At 38.2% G+C, this 17349-nt stretch overlaps 1 long non-coding RNA gene across 1 annotated transcript in view; it reads right to left on the reverse strand.

The window, feature by feature from the left end:
- Positions 1 to 7375: 7375 nt before the first annotated feature.
- Positions 7376 to 17349, reverse strand: part of LOC141278824 (uncharacterized) — a 93452-nt gene continuing 83478 nt past the window's right edge. The window contains exon 3 of the long non-coding RNA XR_012332174.1: positions 7376 to 8498. This is a non-coding gene — a long non-coding RNA (uncharacterized lncRNA). The remainder of the gene's footprint in view (positions 8499 to 17349) is intronic.

Genomic DNA, 17349 nt, shown 5'->3' on the forward strand with positions numbered 1-17349 from the left:
GCCGATTTTCTAAAACAAAAAGGAAACATGATAATAAAAAGGTTTGATAAAATAAGAAAATACAATAGAACTACAGAAGTGAAAACTGTTAGACTTTTGTGATGCCCAAGACAATCAGGCTCTTCACTCCTACTATACTGCTTTCCTTTCTGTGATATAAGAATGCTCTTGCTTTTTGCCTCAAAATAGTCTTATAGAACAGAATTAGTTTCCTAGGGCTGCTAAGTACCACAAACTGGGTGGCTTAGGACAACAGAAATGTATTTTCTTACAGTTCTAAAGGCCAAAAGTCTGAAATCCAAGTGTGGGCAGGCCCGTGCTCACCCTGAAGGCGCTAAGGAAAGATTTCTTCCGGGCCTCCCCTAGCTTCTGGTAGGTCCTTGGCCTATGGTAGCATAACGACAGACTTCACATGGCATGTCTGTTGAAATTTTTCTTTTTTATGAGCACACCAGTCATTTTCGATTAGGGGCCCAACTACTCTAGTATGACCTCATCTTTAATTATATCCGCAGTGACCCTATTTCCAAATAAGGTCACATTCTGAGGTACTGGAGGTTAGGACTTCAACGTATATATTTTATAGGGAACGTGAGTCAATCCATAACACATACCGATGCAAGCTACACACATACACCCCCGCACACACCCCACCACGTTCCACTTTCATTTTGGACCTCGCCAGAAGACTAGACCAGCCTTGGGCCTTTGTATCGCTGCTTCTCATTTTTTGTTCCTCTCTCTTTCTTTAACCTTACATTAATCTCTTCCAGATTCTCAAGTTCATTTGCTTCATCTTTCCTGCTACCTTCCTTTTGTAGTTATATATTACAATAATTTCTAAGAGCATCTTTTATATTTTGTTTGGATGCATAAATTGAAACTAGCAAAAGCAGCTGAAGACGTTTTGTGACCTCCCACCTGACACTAGTTTAGGTGCCTTCTTTGCTCTGCTCGAATCCACAAGACATCCTCTCAGCACCCCTACCAGTTAAAACCACAGGGCTGTCCAGGCAAACTGCAGAGTGAATCCCAATGCACTGCTGTGTAACCATAGTGAGACCCAATACTGACTGCAACATGCAGATGTGGGCTGGTATAATGCCTACCCCTTTCACACTAGTTCCCCTCCCCTTCCTTGTCTTCTCCTGTCATAGGAATGTCACAGGAATATCTTTTTATTCAAATCTTATCTATGTGAGGCCTTCCCTAGCCATTTTATCTAAAATTTCAACACTAGCCCCACTTCCATACTTTATTTTTTCCTTACTACTTATCACTAAAATAATACATATTTTGCTTATCGGCTATCACCCCATTTAAATTTAAGCTCTGGGCTTCCCTGGTGGCGCAGTGGTTGAGAGTCCGCCTGCCGATGCAGGGGATGCTGGTTCGTGCCCCGGTCCGGGAAGATCCCACATGCCTTGGAGCGGCTGGGCCCGTGAGCCATGGCCGCTGGGCCTGCGCGTCCGGAGCCTGTGCTCCGCAACGGGAGAGGCCACAACAGTGAGAGGCCTGCGTACCGCAAAAAAAAAAAAAAAATTAAGCTCTCCAACGGCAGGAATTTTTGTCTGCCTTATTTGCCATTATGTCCTCAGTGCCAGAACAAATGCTCACAGAGCAAATGCTCAGTAAAAATCTGTTGTATGAACGAAAGTCTTTTCATTCAGAGTTTTTGTCTTTAAAAAGCAAGAATGGTGTTAATATTCTTTTTATAAACTCTAGCACCTTACCAAGTAAAATTAGTTATGCAATAAATATTGATGATGATGATGATGACAGCTGCTATCTGTGTTGTTTCTGTCTTAAACTATGAATCTTCTAAAGAATCTTCTAAAGGGACTCGTTTTTGTACTAATCTATTCACTCATTCAGTTAATAGAGATTTATTGAGTGCCTACTACGTATCAGGCACTATAGTAGGCATTAGGGATAAAGAATAAACTATGGTCCCTGCTCTCAAAAAACTTATATATTAGAAAAATTGCTTTGATGAAACTTCCAGTCATTGATCACATAAATAGCTAGAAAATATACTCCTGATGTCGAAAGAGTTTTCCAGAATAAATCTACTAGTTCTCATGCTCCAGGTTAAGCAATGCTCAGGATTTGATTAGGCCTGCTACAAAGTGAAGGAGGAAATTCTATCCAGAAATACCTATATATTAATGAAGTATCACAGATTTATTTGTGTATCAAATTATTGTGGTAGGGGGCAGGTGAAGAGAAGTATCAAGGAAAATGTTTATTAGAAAGGGTCATAAGCACTATATTTTGACAAGGTTTATAACAAAACTTACCTCATTTTTGCATGTAAACTTCAAAAGGTTAGAAGGTGCTTTAAATTCTGTAAAGGAAATGCACTGGGAGGGGCAGAGCAAGAGGAAGTAGAAAGAGAAGAGAAAGAATGTTCTTTAAAAGAAAAATAGGGAACTGATTGCCTCTTCTTCCCCATGATGTTCTGAACAGCATTTAAGGGAATCTCACTGGAGTAGTTAACTAGACTTTGCAGTGATAAAAAATGATTTGTCAGTGAACAGTCTTCTGCCTAAATTCTATAGTTTTAAAAGGCCTCAATGAGGTTAGGCTAGTCCAGGTTGAACAACTGAAATATCTTAAACCCTAGCTCACTGTAATCCTATCCCACCCCCTCCTCTCATTTACTTCCTATATTAACCATTTTCTACTTCTTATGAAATCTAAATTTTCTTTTTTCATAGTTTGTCACCTCAAATTACCAATGTCTACATATTGCAAACAATTATAGGCCTAGATTATATACATTTTTTATTTGTTTGCTTTGTTTTGTCCACAACACAGGGCATGTGGGATCTCAGTTCCCCAACCAGGGGTGGATCCTGCGCCCCCTGCATTGGAAGCGCAGAGCCTTAACCACTGGACCACCAGGGAAGTCCTATATACATTTTTCAGATGGGACGAAGCACTTTGCAATCAGTCAAGTAGTTGCTGAGCATCTCTTCTGAGCTCAGCACTGTGCTAGATGCTCTAAGAGATAGGTATAGGTATGCATCATGCAAAACAGAGTAGGAACAGTCTATTTTTAAAGTTTCTTCCTATTAGAAAATCGCCTAAATCTGTGAGCACTAACATATAAAGAACACTAGTCAAAAAAGTCAAAGATGGCTTCATAAGATGTGTATGGATAGAATTTTTCTGAAGATATTATGAGAAGAAAGGAATCTATTCCGAGAAAGAGTATGAGCTAAGGCACAGAGATGTCATATTCATAAGACCATAGAAAGGTACATGTTGAGGCATATTGGGAAATAAGATTGAAAAATGTAGTAAGAGGGACAGATTGTGAGGGCCTAAAATAGCCAAGCAAAGGAATTTGAACTTGATAAGGTAGGAAATAGGGAACCATTGAAAGTTTCAGAGAAATGGAATGTGGTGAAAACAATATAGGGGGCAGGAGAAGGAGTAGTAGATTTAAAAAAGCAATACTTACTGAGAGCATGTGACATTCTGTCTAGGAGTTAGGTACACAAAGGTGAATAAGTGGGTTTTGGCTCTCGAGGAGTACAGTGGCAGAGACACAAGTGAACAGAGTACATGCTGTAAGTAATAGGACAGAGTAGTGCGGAAGAATATAGGTAGGACATTTAACCCTGTCATGGAGAGCCTCCTGGAGAAGATGCCATTCAGCAGAGACCTGAAGGAGGAATAGAAGTCAACCAATCAAAAGGCTTTATGTACATGGGCCTGGAAACAAGAGTTTGAATCTTTAAGGAACCTGCAAGCAGTTGGTGGCTACAGTGAGATGTGCACAGATATGGGGAAAGGGAGAAGGTCATGGAACAAAGTGGACAAGTAAGAGGGATCAAATCTTGTAGGGTCTTGATGGTTCAGGTAAGATATTGGACAGTATCCTGAGGGCAGCAGGAAGCTACTGGAGGGTTTAAAGTTTGAAAATGACATAGTTAAATTTATATTTGAGTAGTTGCAAAGTGGAAAGTGCCTAAGAATGAGGTCTAGACTAGAAGCTGGGAGACTTACAATATTCCAAATGTGAGCTGAACTGAAATAGAAGCAGTAGGGATAGAGAGTAATGGACAGTCCTGAGAAATACTAAGGGAGTGGTATTGGCTTGGTGATTGATCAGATGTTGTTTAGGATTGTTTATTTTAAATATATAGCAGCACTAAGGGTGAGGTATTATTATCTCAGCTTTACAAATGATGAAACATGTTAAGAGAGGTTAAATAATTTAACTTAGGATCTACAACTAATACATAAAGGAAGCAGAGGTCAAATCTAAGCCTCTCTGACTCAGATCCTCACTGCAATAATGTGTTAGATAAATGTGTTGAGGGAAAATACCTTATATTTTGTGCGACCTCAACAGATTAAAAATACTATGTTGTAAAATATTTTTATTTGAAGTGAGTTTCATTGTCTTTAAAATACTCTTTGTGTGCTTCTACTTCTCTGAACTTTACAAGTTTAAAAGACAGAATCTCTGTGTTACTATACTATCTGTGACTATTGAATAAAGCTACTTTTGATTAAGATAGGCTCAGTTATTCTTGAAATAATATTTGGCCTATTTTAATTTCAGTTGGCTTTGCCATTCTGTTGCATTAAAAGGGGGGTTAGAAGTTTGCTATGCATCTAGGATTCTAAACCATGACATGCAGGGATTCGTTACATTTGTATGTTTTTAGACCATTTGATAAGCATGGATAAACCTTGTTTCCTTTTCTTCCTGTAAACTTCAAATTTAACTCAGTCTTTAAAAGGTTGTTAGTGAGATATCAGCTCAGAAAGTGTCATCTCAGTCTACAGACTCCTTACTGAGTTTTGTCACCTCATTTTTTCTTTCATGTTTCATAATAATGAGAAAATCGTGCCAAAGTAAAATGAATAGGTGGCGTGAGAACATTGAGACCTGATGGCTGAGGACATTACCATGGAGGCAAAGGGAGCTCAAGACACAAGAATGCTGAGTCCTAGTCTACCTCTAACCACCTCTGTGGCAGTTAATTTTGTCTTTTGGGATAGTTCACTGTGTCTCTGAGTCTCACATTTCGTCTTTGTAAATACTGTAAATTATAATAGGTCAGTCAAGGGGAGAAAACATGAACTGTCTTGCACATTTAAGGGATATTTTCCTCATGGTGCATGGTTCTGATAGAGGCATTCAGTTCTACTACCTAAAATTATCTCCACGCTCCAGCCCACCCACCCACGTGTACATATCCTCACAAACTTGCTAGAGAAATCCTCCAAGTCTTAAAACATTTCATTCCTCCCACCCTGGACTGGCCTAAGGCAAAACTGGGAAGTAATTGAAATTAGTGTGATGCTCTTGGGATTATTTATGTGTCAAAAACTCTCATGTATCAATAACACTAACATCTAATACTAACCACATGAGTTAGATATTTTACAGGTAAGGAAATGGAGAAACAAGATATTTTAATTAATTTGCCTAGTGTCACATGACCAATAAAAGGTAGAGCTGGAATTTGAACCAAGTCTGTTTGATTTCAAAGTCCACGCTCCTTCCATTTCATCGCATTGCCTCATGTAAACTTGTTTCCTCACCTCTAACCTCACCTCCACTGTAACACTTCATGGAAAAGAAACACCTGTATTTTATCTTACCTACTTCTCCACTCTGGCAAGGTTAACTATCTGGCTCATGAATGATTTTCTTTTCAGAGTTAACGGAAGCTAATCTAGTAATCCATGCCAATAGGCTTATAACCATCCATTCCTCTGTGAAACATATGTAAGCATTTTAAGAGTGGTGTTTTAGATAAAAATAAAGCAATTCAAAAGAGGAGTTCTGATTAGATTATCTTGCTTCCTTCATATACTCTCTTTTTTCTTCATATACTTTTGTGTAGCGCAAATCACCAGCAATTGCCCATTTTCCCTACTTAGGATTTTTCCAGATCCTTTTGAAGTCTCCACCATTTCCTTTTCAGGGGTCCTCTTTTATCTACTTTAAAATTCACCTAAAGACTTCCTTAAGGAGACATATTCTAACTAAATCTCATCCAACCCTGATTAAGAAGTTCTTAGTGCTTATAAAGCTCCTATAACAAAAACTGGCTTATGCAGACTTCTGAACAGAAAAGCCTCATTAACCGGCATGTCTCTTTACCTGCAGTTCACTGATAATTGATTCACATAATGATGATCCTGAAGATTCTAAAGTATTAAAGACTGAATACAGTTTGCTTAATGTACTTGTATTTGTTTCCCATGGCTGCTGTAACAAATAACCACAAAATTATTGGCTTAAAACATCATAGATTTATTAGCTTACAGTTCTGGAGGTCAGAAGTCCAAAATGGAGTTCACTGGGCTAAAATCAGGGTGTTAGAGGGCTTTATCCCTTTTTGGAGGCTCTCAAGGAGCATCTGTTTCCTTGCCTTTTCTAGCTTCTCGAGGCTGCCCACATTCCTTAGCTTGTGTGCTCCTTCCAGCCTGCAATCACATTCCTTCCTCTCACTCTCCTGCCCATTTCTTTCCCTTTTAAGGGCCCTCATGATTATATTGGGCCCAGTAAAATAATCCAGGATCATCTTCCCATCTCATGCTCCGTAATTTAATCACATCAGCAAAGTCCCTTCTGCCATGGAAGGTAATATATTTTTTATTTTTTTCTTTTTCTTTTTATTGAAGTACAGTTGATTTACAAGGTTGTTAGTTTCAGGTGTATAGCAGAGTGATTCAATTCTCTCTATATGTATATCTATTATTTTTCAGGTTCTTTTCCATTGTAAGTTATTACAAGATATTGAATATAGTTCCCTGTGCTATACAGTAGGTCCTTGTTGTTTATCTGTTTTACATATAGTAGTGTATATCTGTTCATCCCAAACCCCTAACTTATCCCTCATCTCCTTTCCCCTTTGGTAACAATAAGTTTATTTTCTGTCTTTGAATCTGTTTCTGTTTTGTAACTAAGTTCACTTGTATCATTTTTTTAATATTCCATATAGAAGTGATATCATGTTATTTGTCTTCTCTGTCTGACTTATGTCACTTAGTATGATAATCTCTGGGTCCAAAGGTAACATATTGACAGGTTCCAGGGACTTGAACGTGGATATCTTGCGGGTGGAGAGGCATTATTCTACCTACCTCGGTAGTTAATATTAAATTTATTTTGTTTCATTAAATGTATGACAATTAGCAAAAACCTATATGCATAGATGATACATATGTGATATGTATATGTGAGTGTACATGATAAATTTGTTAACTAGTTCTTTAATCATGCTGGAAAATAGACTTGTAATTTTTATCTTATATATGTGTTTTAATCATTTCATGGATATACATATATTTGTCTTTCTAGATCCATTATCCAGATCCACATTTTTATGTCCTTTTTCCCTTCCTAGAATCTAGTAATAGTTCTATTGGCTTGGCCAAAAAATTTCTTCAGTTTTTAACTAAGAATAAAAGACACATTTTTCATTTTCACCAAGAACTTTATTGAACAACGTATTCACTGTTTTGATCCACTACCTTCTGCCATTTTTCAGGCAACTTCATAATTCCATCTTCCCAAAACCTTTTTATCTTTTTGAGCAAAGAACTGTTCCAGGTGCCTTTTACAGTCTTCCAGGGAATTGAAATTTTTTTCCAACAGGAGAATTTTGTAAAGATGGAAATAAATGGAAATATGAAGGTGCGATGTCTGGTGAATATGGCGGATGAATCAGAACTTCCCGGCCACGCTGTAACAGTTTTTGCCTGGTCATCAAAGAAACATGCAGTCTTGCGTTATCCTGATGGAAGATCATGCGTTTTCTGTTGACTAACTCTGGACGCTTTTTGTCAAGTGCTGCTTTCATTTGGTCTAACTGGGAGCAGCACTTGTTGGAATTAATCGTTTGGTTTTCCAGAAGGAGCTCATAATAGAGGACTCCCTTCCAATCCCACCATATACATACATCACCTTCTCTGGATGAAGACCGGCCTTTGGTGTGGTTGGTGGTGGTTCACTTCACTTGCCCCACGATCTCTCCCGTTCCACATTATTGTACAGAATCCACTTTTCATCTCCCGTCACCATTTGTTTTAAAAACAGAATGTTTTCGTTAATGTTTAAGAATCACACGCGGAAGGTTTTTGTCAAGAAGGTTTTTGAATCACACGCGGATTCACACTCTTGACAAGGTTTTTGTCAAGAAGGTTTTTGTCACTTAACTTATGTGGAACCCAAACATCTAAGAGATGTACATAACCAAGCTGGTGCAAATGGTCTTCAACGCTTGATTTGGATATTTTGAGTAGGTCAGCTATCTCCCACGTGGTATAACGTTGATTGTTCTCAATTAATATCTCGATTTGATCGCTATCAACTTCAACTGGTCTACCCGACTGTGGAGCATCGTCCAGCAAGAAATCTCCAGCACGAAACTTCTCAAGCCACTTTTGACATGTTCGATCAGTCACAGCACCTTCTCCATACACTGCACAAATCTTTTTTTGCGTTTCAGTTGCGTTTTCACCTTTTTCAAAATAACAAAGCATAATATGCCGAAAATGTTGCTTTTTTCCTTCAATCTTAAAATGGCTACACAAAATTTCACCAATTTTGATAAGTTTTTTTTAAATGCGCTCTGATATGACATCTGTCACATACAATCTAACAAAATTGTTTCTAATGTAGTTAAAGACAACTACTAGAGCCATCTTATGGAAAAAAACCGAACGAACTTTTCGGCTAACACAAAATGTACATTTTCAACAAACATCATTGATTAAGTTGACTCATATTCCTGAAGTAATCAGACTTGAACCAGGTTTTTATGGTAAATAAACCAGTTCATGGTTTTCTGGGAGCAAAACAATTAAAGGAATATGAAAAATTCATATGGAAATTAATTAGAATTTACACTTTGTAATTATCAAGTCAGCAAGTCAGGCTGTTAATTCTGCATTGCTATTTCCATGTAATCATTCATTTATTCAATAAATATTTAATACTAGCCTACTGTGAGCTAAGACTTGAGGATACAACAGTGAACAATAAAGACTTGTTCCTTTATTGAGCAGATTTGAATGAGGAGGACAAACAAGCAAATAAACAAAACATAAAGATGGGATAAGTACTATAAGGGAAGCAGATAAGGAGCTGGGACAGACAAAAATGACAGTGGGGAAGTAATTTATAACATTCCATTGTGTGGGAAGGCCACTCTTAGAACATGATAACTAATCTGAGACCTGAAGATAAGAAGCTGATCACACAAAAAGCCACAGGGAGAACCCTTCAGGCAGAGGGAGCTGCAAGTGCAAAGGTCCAGAGGCAGGAAAATTGTGGCTACGTTTTAGGAAATGAAAGGCGGCCAGAGTATTGAAGCCTAGTAGGTAGAGGAGAGTGGCAAAAAATGAAGTTGCAGAGGTAGTGAAAAGTCCATTAATGCTGAATTTGGGGCTTTAATGGATGCAAAAAAAAAAAAAAAAAAAGCCCTCTGTGGTATTCCAGAATTTAAAAACAAGTGGGATATAGGTCTCAGGGGTCAGATTAGATAGAGGTCAAAATAGCATCTGTGTTACTGATTCTGCTGATTGGAGAATTTAGCCAAATGGGCTTCCTAATACTCCTCCCACTGCTATCACCTCCCGTTTTCCCCAGCAGAGCTGAACTGCAGGCTTTCCCTCTAGGGGCAAGCTAGTTACTGAAGGGCAGAGGAGAAATAAGCCGTTCTGAAAGAAAGAACCCAAGAAGTCTCTGAGCCACGCATTCTCAATTCCCATTGCCATCTCACCAGTGAGATAATTCCCTCTTCCTACTCCGGAGAAGGAGTACTAAGGGACGAGAGTGGAGGGGGCAGTTGCTGAGAGAGAATGGGACTATTTCCATGATTTTCTCCCTGCTGAGAGAAAGTTCTCTCCTTTCTATGGAATGTGTGGAGGGGAGGGGAAAAATAAATATTACCCTTACAGTTCCATCAGATGGGTCTTACAGGCCATGATGCAGAGTTTGAATTTCACTAAGTACAAACAACAAGCAGTGAAGGGTTTTCAATAGTGGAGTTACATAGACTGATATACAATTTGGAAAGATCACCTGGGCTGCTGTGGAGACCAGTCGAAATAAGAAGAGCATCTAGCAGGAAGAGTTACTGCCTCCTAGATGATTTGAGAGATGGTATGGCTCACATCAGGGCAGTGGAGGAGGAAAGTAAGAGGATTAGAGGTCTAGAGGTAGAAAGGCTGTACTCGCTGATGAATTAGATTTAGGGCAGACAGTCAAGGAGGAATTAAGGCTAAGTAATTAAGGCTGAGATTTCTGGTTTAAATGACTGGGTGGATGGTGGAGCCATGTATTCAATTGGGAAAACTGGGAAAGAAATAAGACGGCAACAGAATTACATTCCTTGGATTTGGCAAAGAAAAGATTGTTGGTGATTCTGCAAGAGTAATTTTTGTGAACACCAGGAAGTGAAACCAGATTTAGAATTTGAAAGACTGATAGATAGGTGATTGCCTGTGTACGTTTTTAAAAGAAATTTTACTATGGACGTGAGCAGAGAAATGGCATAATAAGGGAGATAAGGGATGTTTGAAGATTTTTTTGTTTTTACACTGAAGTGAATGGAGTGATGAAGTGATGCAAAGTAGAATAACTAGAGGTACAAAACCTTTAGAAAGGCAAGGGGAAATGGGACCCAGAGCTCTAACTGGGTAATGGGCCCGAGAGACGGACACCTGAAGTGAATCTCTGTAACAGGAGTGAAGATAACAGATACAGGTGGCCTGGTAGGTTTGATGGCAGGAGGATGGAGAGCCCCCACTGAATAACTTCTATTTTATTTATGAAGCGTGAGGGGACATCATTAATGGAGGGTAACGGGAGATAAGTTATTTGAGGAGAGAAGAGACAACATGAAGCAGTTGTGTCCAAAATTATGAATTCAAAGCTAATGCAGAAATTAAGTACTATTACTGGGCAGTGTTTAATGCCCATGTGAGGTTTGTAATTATCAATGAAAAGTATATCAGTTTGGTTATTTTCTTCAAAGTTTCATTGTCTATCAGATTCTGATATGGTCAAAGAATGGTTGTAGTGCAGTTAATAGTGCATGTGAGCTAAAAAGATATTTGAAATTTGTATTTCAGAGGTAGTTCAGTTTATTCTAGGCATGACCATGGGAACAGGTGGCTGAAGAGGGGAAGAGGAAAAGTTAAGAAGTCAAGGAGCTAAGAGGAAAGTTATAGGCTAGGTCATCCACACGCACAGTGAAATCACAGAGCATGCTGACAAAAATAGGAGTGGAGCGTGAGCCAGGGGCTAGGTTATCTATGAGTAAAGAGGAATGGCCAAGAGATCAGCAGATGGCAGCAACATGATTTAGAGAGGGATATAGCCAGATGGCATGAGCTTCAAGAGAGCAGAGGTCTCTGCAGGAGGACAGTGGGGAGAGAGGAGAACACCTACTCTATTGGCTCTGTAGTAGGTGGAGTGTGAGGGGGAAAAGCAGATGTCATTCGAGAGGCCTGTAGTGTAAAGTGTCCTCAACTGGAAAGTCAAAAGATGGAAGGGAAAATTTCCAGAAGATTGAGAATGTAACAGATGGTTTTATTATCAGTTGCTGCTTACTAAACCACACCAAACTCAGTGGCTTAAAAGAGCAATTTTATTATCTCTCAAGATACTTCAGATTGACTGTGCTCAGCTGGGTGATTCTTCTGATTCACATGATGTCATATGGGGCTGAAGCCACTGGGAGCTTTGACTGGGCTGGAAAATCCAATTAGCTCATTCACATATTTGGTGTGTTAGTGGAGATGACTGGAAAGCTGGGCTCACTTGGGATACCAGTGCATCTCTCTCTCTCTCTCTCTCTCATCTCAGGGTTTTTCCTTCTCCACACGACTACTAACATGGAAGCTTAGGCTTCCCAAAAGCGCAAAAGTGGAATCTGCCAGACCTTGAGGCTTATACCCAGAGCTGGCACATCATCATCACATTCTATTAATTAAAGTGAGTCATGGGACCAGTCCAGATTCAAGGGAGGGGTCTCACAATAATGTCAATACCAGGAATTGTGATCCATTGGTAGCCATCTGTGGTGATTAGCTTACCATAAGAAATTTGTTGATTCAGACTCAAACTTTTTAGAGGGCAGAGAGGAAAGGCTGAGATGGGATTCAGTCAGATTAGGAGATAGAGCAGTACAGGAATGGAAGAGCAGGTTATAATGGATGGTGAAGGGACTTGTACTTCCAAAGATTACTGAAATAAAGAGGAATTTGAGGCATGATGCAACTAGTTCTACTAAAGCAGTGATCTCCAAATTTCTTTTTGATTATGCACCCCTAAGTAAAAATTTTTGAACAACTTAATACATTATAATTACATAATTATTAATTATATATATTTAATAATGTTCTACTGTAATGTGTACTTTGTAGAACTTAAAATAGAAATTAAGAATGATTAGATAGAAAAGATTAGATAATACTTTTCATATTATTTTATTCTATTTATCAATGGTTCAACAGCCTCCTTGCCCTTTCTGGTGAGAGCAATTTGGTTGACAATTCCTCATCAATTAAAAAAATTTTGTTTTAATACCTTGTGATATAGTGGCTCAGTAGTCTGGTTCTAAGTTCAGTTTATTCCCATGTTGGTTTTAATGGCTATTTTAGCTGAAAGAGCTTTCTCACAAAAATAAGTACAGCCAGATGGAAGAAGTGCACCATTAGCTGTGCCTGCTAAATCATGATACTCATTTTTCAAACCCATCCCCAATTATGCAAAGGGTTTTGTTGAAATTCAGCTAGCCAACATATATCATACCCAATATCAGTCAGTCATTCTTACGAACTAATCAGAAGTTATTGCATTTTTATATTTTTAAGAAATGGGCTCAAAACCCACTGAAACTACTCATTTTTTAAAGTGAGATTAAAGGAAGATCTTTAAGGAAGATTTGTTAAAAAGTCTTAAAAACTCAATTTCCAAGTTTTTGTGTGCAGATATTAAGAGTTTTACATTTAAATTGTTTTCAACAACAAAATTACATAACAATGGAACATTTCCAAGTATCTATTTTAAAAATGCTCTCTCCTTAGCCCAAATGTCTTTTGAGCAGCAGTTACTTTCTCCTTCATTATTAAAAATGTCACCTTTACCTTGAAGAAACTGATTAAGAGTATTATTTTTTCAAAAATATCTGACTGTCACTTGCGTTCATAGAAAAAGTTAGCAAATTGGGCACACTTGTCAAGTTTACTTGACAAGATGTTATTCAGCTTTTAGTTGGACAGTCCTTTCTCGAAGAAAACCAGTATACTGGTTACTGTGTGGTAAAAAGATTTTCATGGTCAGCCCTTGCTTATTACAAGGCTCCACTATTATTTTAAAGATCTTATTTTATTAAAAAGTTAATCGCATTGACAACATTCTGTGTAGCACACGAACCATGGTACAGTATCATACATAGAAAGGAAATCAATTCATAGCATCTTGATGCTATGTATTTGCCTTGTGGAGCAAGTGAGGACAGGCGTGTCAGTCAGTACATTGAGTATTAGAAAAGCATAAGTCCCTTCATATTTTTTAGATACAAAATAAAGGTGTCAAGTCTAATATTTTACTCTTGCTCCCCATTGTTTTGTTTTGCACATTTCATTTTGGAAACCATACTCTTTGAGTAGGATGAAGAGGAGAGACATTTGGTTTGGCAGCATGGTCCTAAGCAAAACAGTAAAACTGGGACCTTGGGGTGACTGCTCCTTTTGACAACACTCAGTATAGTAAAGACTTCATGCTAAAACATCCCACTGCAGTACAATTATTAAGCACCAACTACATGCAGACAATGGTTATAACAATGACTTTTACATTGGAAGACAGGTGATCCAACTTTTGGTCTTCAGGTACGTATTATATACATTTATAAATTCACTCATTCACTTAATATATTTTCCATAACTTTTGGCACATATTTTAGAAGTGAGGTAATATTGATATGAGTTTCAAGGATTTACCAAAGATTACACTTACTGTGGGTGGTGAAGATTAAGCTATATGCTTAAGGTATTTTCTATCTAAAATACTTCCTTTAAGAAGCTCTTCAGTTACTAAGATGGAATTTAATCAGGCATAAAATGCTAAAAACAAAAACAAAATACAAAAGTTCCCCCCAAACAAAAAGCACAACAGGACTTGTACTATCAGGGAAAAGCACGAACATTCAGATGCCAGAGTTGGGTAGCAGAGTATGCTGAGTTCAGAAATGACTTGGGGTCGGGGGGCAGGTGGTTTGCAGCAGCAGAGGAATCAGTCAAAGGAAGGAAGTCATTGGAAACACTTGTCTTCTTAGAACAAATAAGCATACTGGGTGAGTGCCTCACAGGCAAATCCTAGAATTTCTTCCAATAGCAACATAGGAAAAGGATATCTTATTGGTTGTTTGGGAATGATTATAGTGTAGACATTGGATGTAGGAGTCTGGAACACAGTGGAGGAGAGGTCATGCTCTGCTTTTCCTCTTAGCTCAGACCTCCTTCTCCTCTGCCCACCTCTCAGCGTGAGGTGGGCCCTCTTCTCTTCCCTTCTTTCTCTTCCTTTCTCTCCTTTACACACTATCCCCGCTTGACACTGAGTTCCAGATCTGTATATCCAGCTACCTACCATACTTCTTCTTGCTTGTCTTATAAACATTTCAAATTTGATATAGCCAAAAAAGAAATTTCAATCATCCTTTCTTCTCCAATCTGCTTCTTTCCTAATCTTTACCATCTCATTTTGTTTAAACCAAAAACCTAGAACTCATCGTTTACTCTTCCCTTGCACTCTGTGTTCCTTACCACCTGCCCCCACCTCCCCACCCCAATCCATCTGATTCTTCTTCTTTCAAAACATAGATTTCACATCTGTCCACTTCTATCTCTGTTACACAACCCTGGTCCAAACCACCATCTTCTCATGCCTAGATTTCTCTAAGCGTCTCTGACTTTTTCTCTTGCCCCCTTACAATCTAATTTCTACACAGCAGCTGGAGTCATCATTATATAAAATGTAAATCAGATCCATCACTCCCCTGCTAAAACCCCCCAAACTTCCTACCTCACTTAGAAGAAAGCCCAAACTCCTTACCCTGGCTTACAAGGCCTCATGTAATCTATCCTGCTTGCATCTTTGTCATCATTTTAAACCCTTTTCCCCCTTACACTGCCTTTCTTTCTGTTTCCTAAAAATGCCAAGTTCATTCCTGCCTCAGAGCCATTGAACCAGATATTCCCACAGCCAGGAATGCTTTCTCCGTAACTGCTTCCTTCTTGTCATTCAGGTCACAGCTCAATTATTATAGAGGAACTCAGTTGCCTCACCTCTATAATGTACGGAAACCGACAAATCTAAAGTAATCAGTTACTCCATCATATCACTGTTTTATTTTCTTTATAGCCTCATTGTTATCTGATATTTTCTTGTTTTATTTGTTTGTTTTCTCCCTGTATTAGAATGTAACAATAGTAACAATAAGGATTTTTATCTTTTTTGTGAACTGTCACTGTTAGAACAATGTCTAGAATGATTTTCTTTTAAACATCAATTGCATGCTCCAATTTAGTGCCCTGGAAGACAGCTTTAAAGATAGAATATCACAAGCCTCATTAAAAGTGTCTCATATCTAATGCTGTTTAATGGGAGATGGGTCATATCCAGCAACAGTTGTTTGGTAGCGGGGAAGGATGTCTAATGGAACAGCTGTTTTCAAAAGAATCTTAAGAGCTTTAGACTTCTAATTCAGGGAGATGAATGAATAGACTCAAGGAGCTCTTCTGAGCATGTGCTATGCTGGTGACAGTGATAGGATTATACAGGAGATAAGACTGTGGAAGAGAGCCAACTCATTTGTCCAGCTGATTGTACTATGAGCGGTTGGGGGAATAGAACACAGAGATAATATTAAAATAGAAATCACAGGAGAAATACAAGTTACAGATGGATAGAATCCAAATCAATTGCACAAACAGAGATCAGTTACTATAAAACATGATTCAGGCCTTCAAGGAAATTTACAATATAAAAGTGGAAGTGAATATATACATAGTTAAATGGAATCCAAAATTCAGCTTGGACTAGCCTCAGGCACACCTTCAAACCAGGCCACTCAGTTTTAGCCTTTAAATAAATCCAACTGTGAGAGAATTGCGTAGAAATAAAGCCTTACTAAAGATTTAATGAGAAAACAGAAGGAGTCATATAGCAAAATAGCCTAAAACTCTGCTCTTTCTCTTTCTTACAACTGCCTTATTCCTTCCTCAGAATCTCCTCAGCAGCCTTTCTAATCACTTAGTCCTCTTTTTCCCCTTCCCCCTTCTCTAGCCAGCTTGCATCGTATCCTCAGCAAACCAAAATCTAATTGTCAGCCAAACTCTGACCACCTATTGTTTCTCAAACGAACTTAGGATGGTCGGCATAGGGGTGTGGGTGGGGAAAATGACTCAACTCTTATGCCACCGATATGTCTGGAAAATGGAAAATAATTCAATATTATTAGAGTTTAAGTTTCACAATGGGGTTTAGTTGGAAATAAATTTGAAAAGGTAACTCAGAGCATGATTAGCCTTGAATGTCACCCCAAACATTTTTATTTTGGAGGTCAATAGGGAATTTTGAAGATTTTTAAACAGAGACGTTTCATGACCAGATTTGTATTATAATAAGATAAGCCTGGGAACAATATGAGGGATGAATTAGAAAAATAGTCCACCAAAGATAGGAATAATTTGCAACGATTTTAAAGTTATTCAATGACGAAGTTATAAAATACAGTAATGGAAATGACATGGAGAAGATGATTTCTAAATATATTTAAAATTCAAGAATCTTCAGAATTTTAAGTTTGATTAGATGTAGAAGGTGGAGAGGGTTCTCTTGTTTCTAGCTTTGGCAACCAGTAGGCGAATGATGCAATTAACTGAGTTAGGGAGTACAGACAATGAATAGCTGCTCTATCTTTGTGTGTATTTTATGATTTGTTTTTGTGGGCAGAGATAATGATTTAGATGTCAAACCAGACAAGTGTGAGCAGGAAAGCAACACACCCACATGAAGATGTACAGCATTTAGAAATGCATGTGTGAGGTTTAAAGGAAAGGTCAAAGTAAGATGAAATTAGCTGTACAGAATGATGATGAAAGCTATGGAAGCAGATAAGTGATGCATGAGCAAGTGTGAAGCTAGGAGAAAATAGTGCTAAGAACATGTACATAAGGAAGTATTACATTTAAGATATTTGTGGGAAAATAGGAACAGATAAACAGATTGACCAAGAGTTGTCAGAAGGAGAAGGACTGTTGATAAAAAGAAGACCATTATTTTTGAAAAAGTGAGAA

Source organism: Tursiops truncatus, chromosome 5 (genome assembly GCF_011762595.2).
Source record: "Tursiops truncatus isolate mTurTru1 chromosome 5, mTurTru1.mat.Y, whole genome shotgun sequence".
Lineage (NCBI taxonomy): Eukaryota > Metazoa > Chordata > Mammalia > Artiodactyla > Delphinidae > Tursiops > Tursiops truncatus.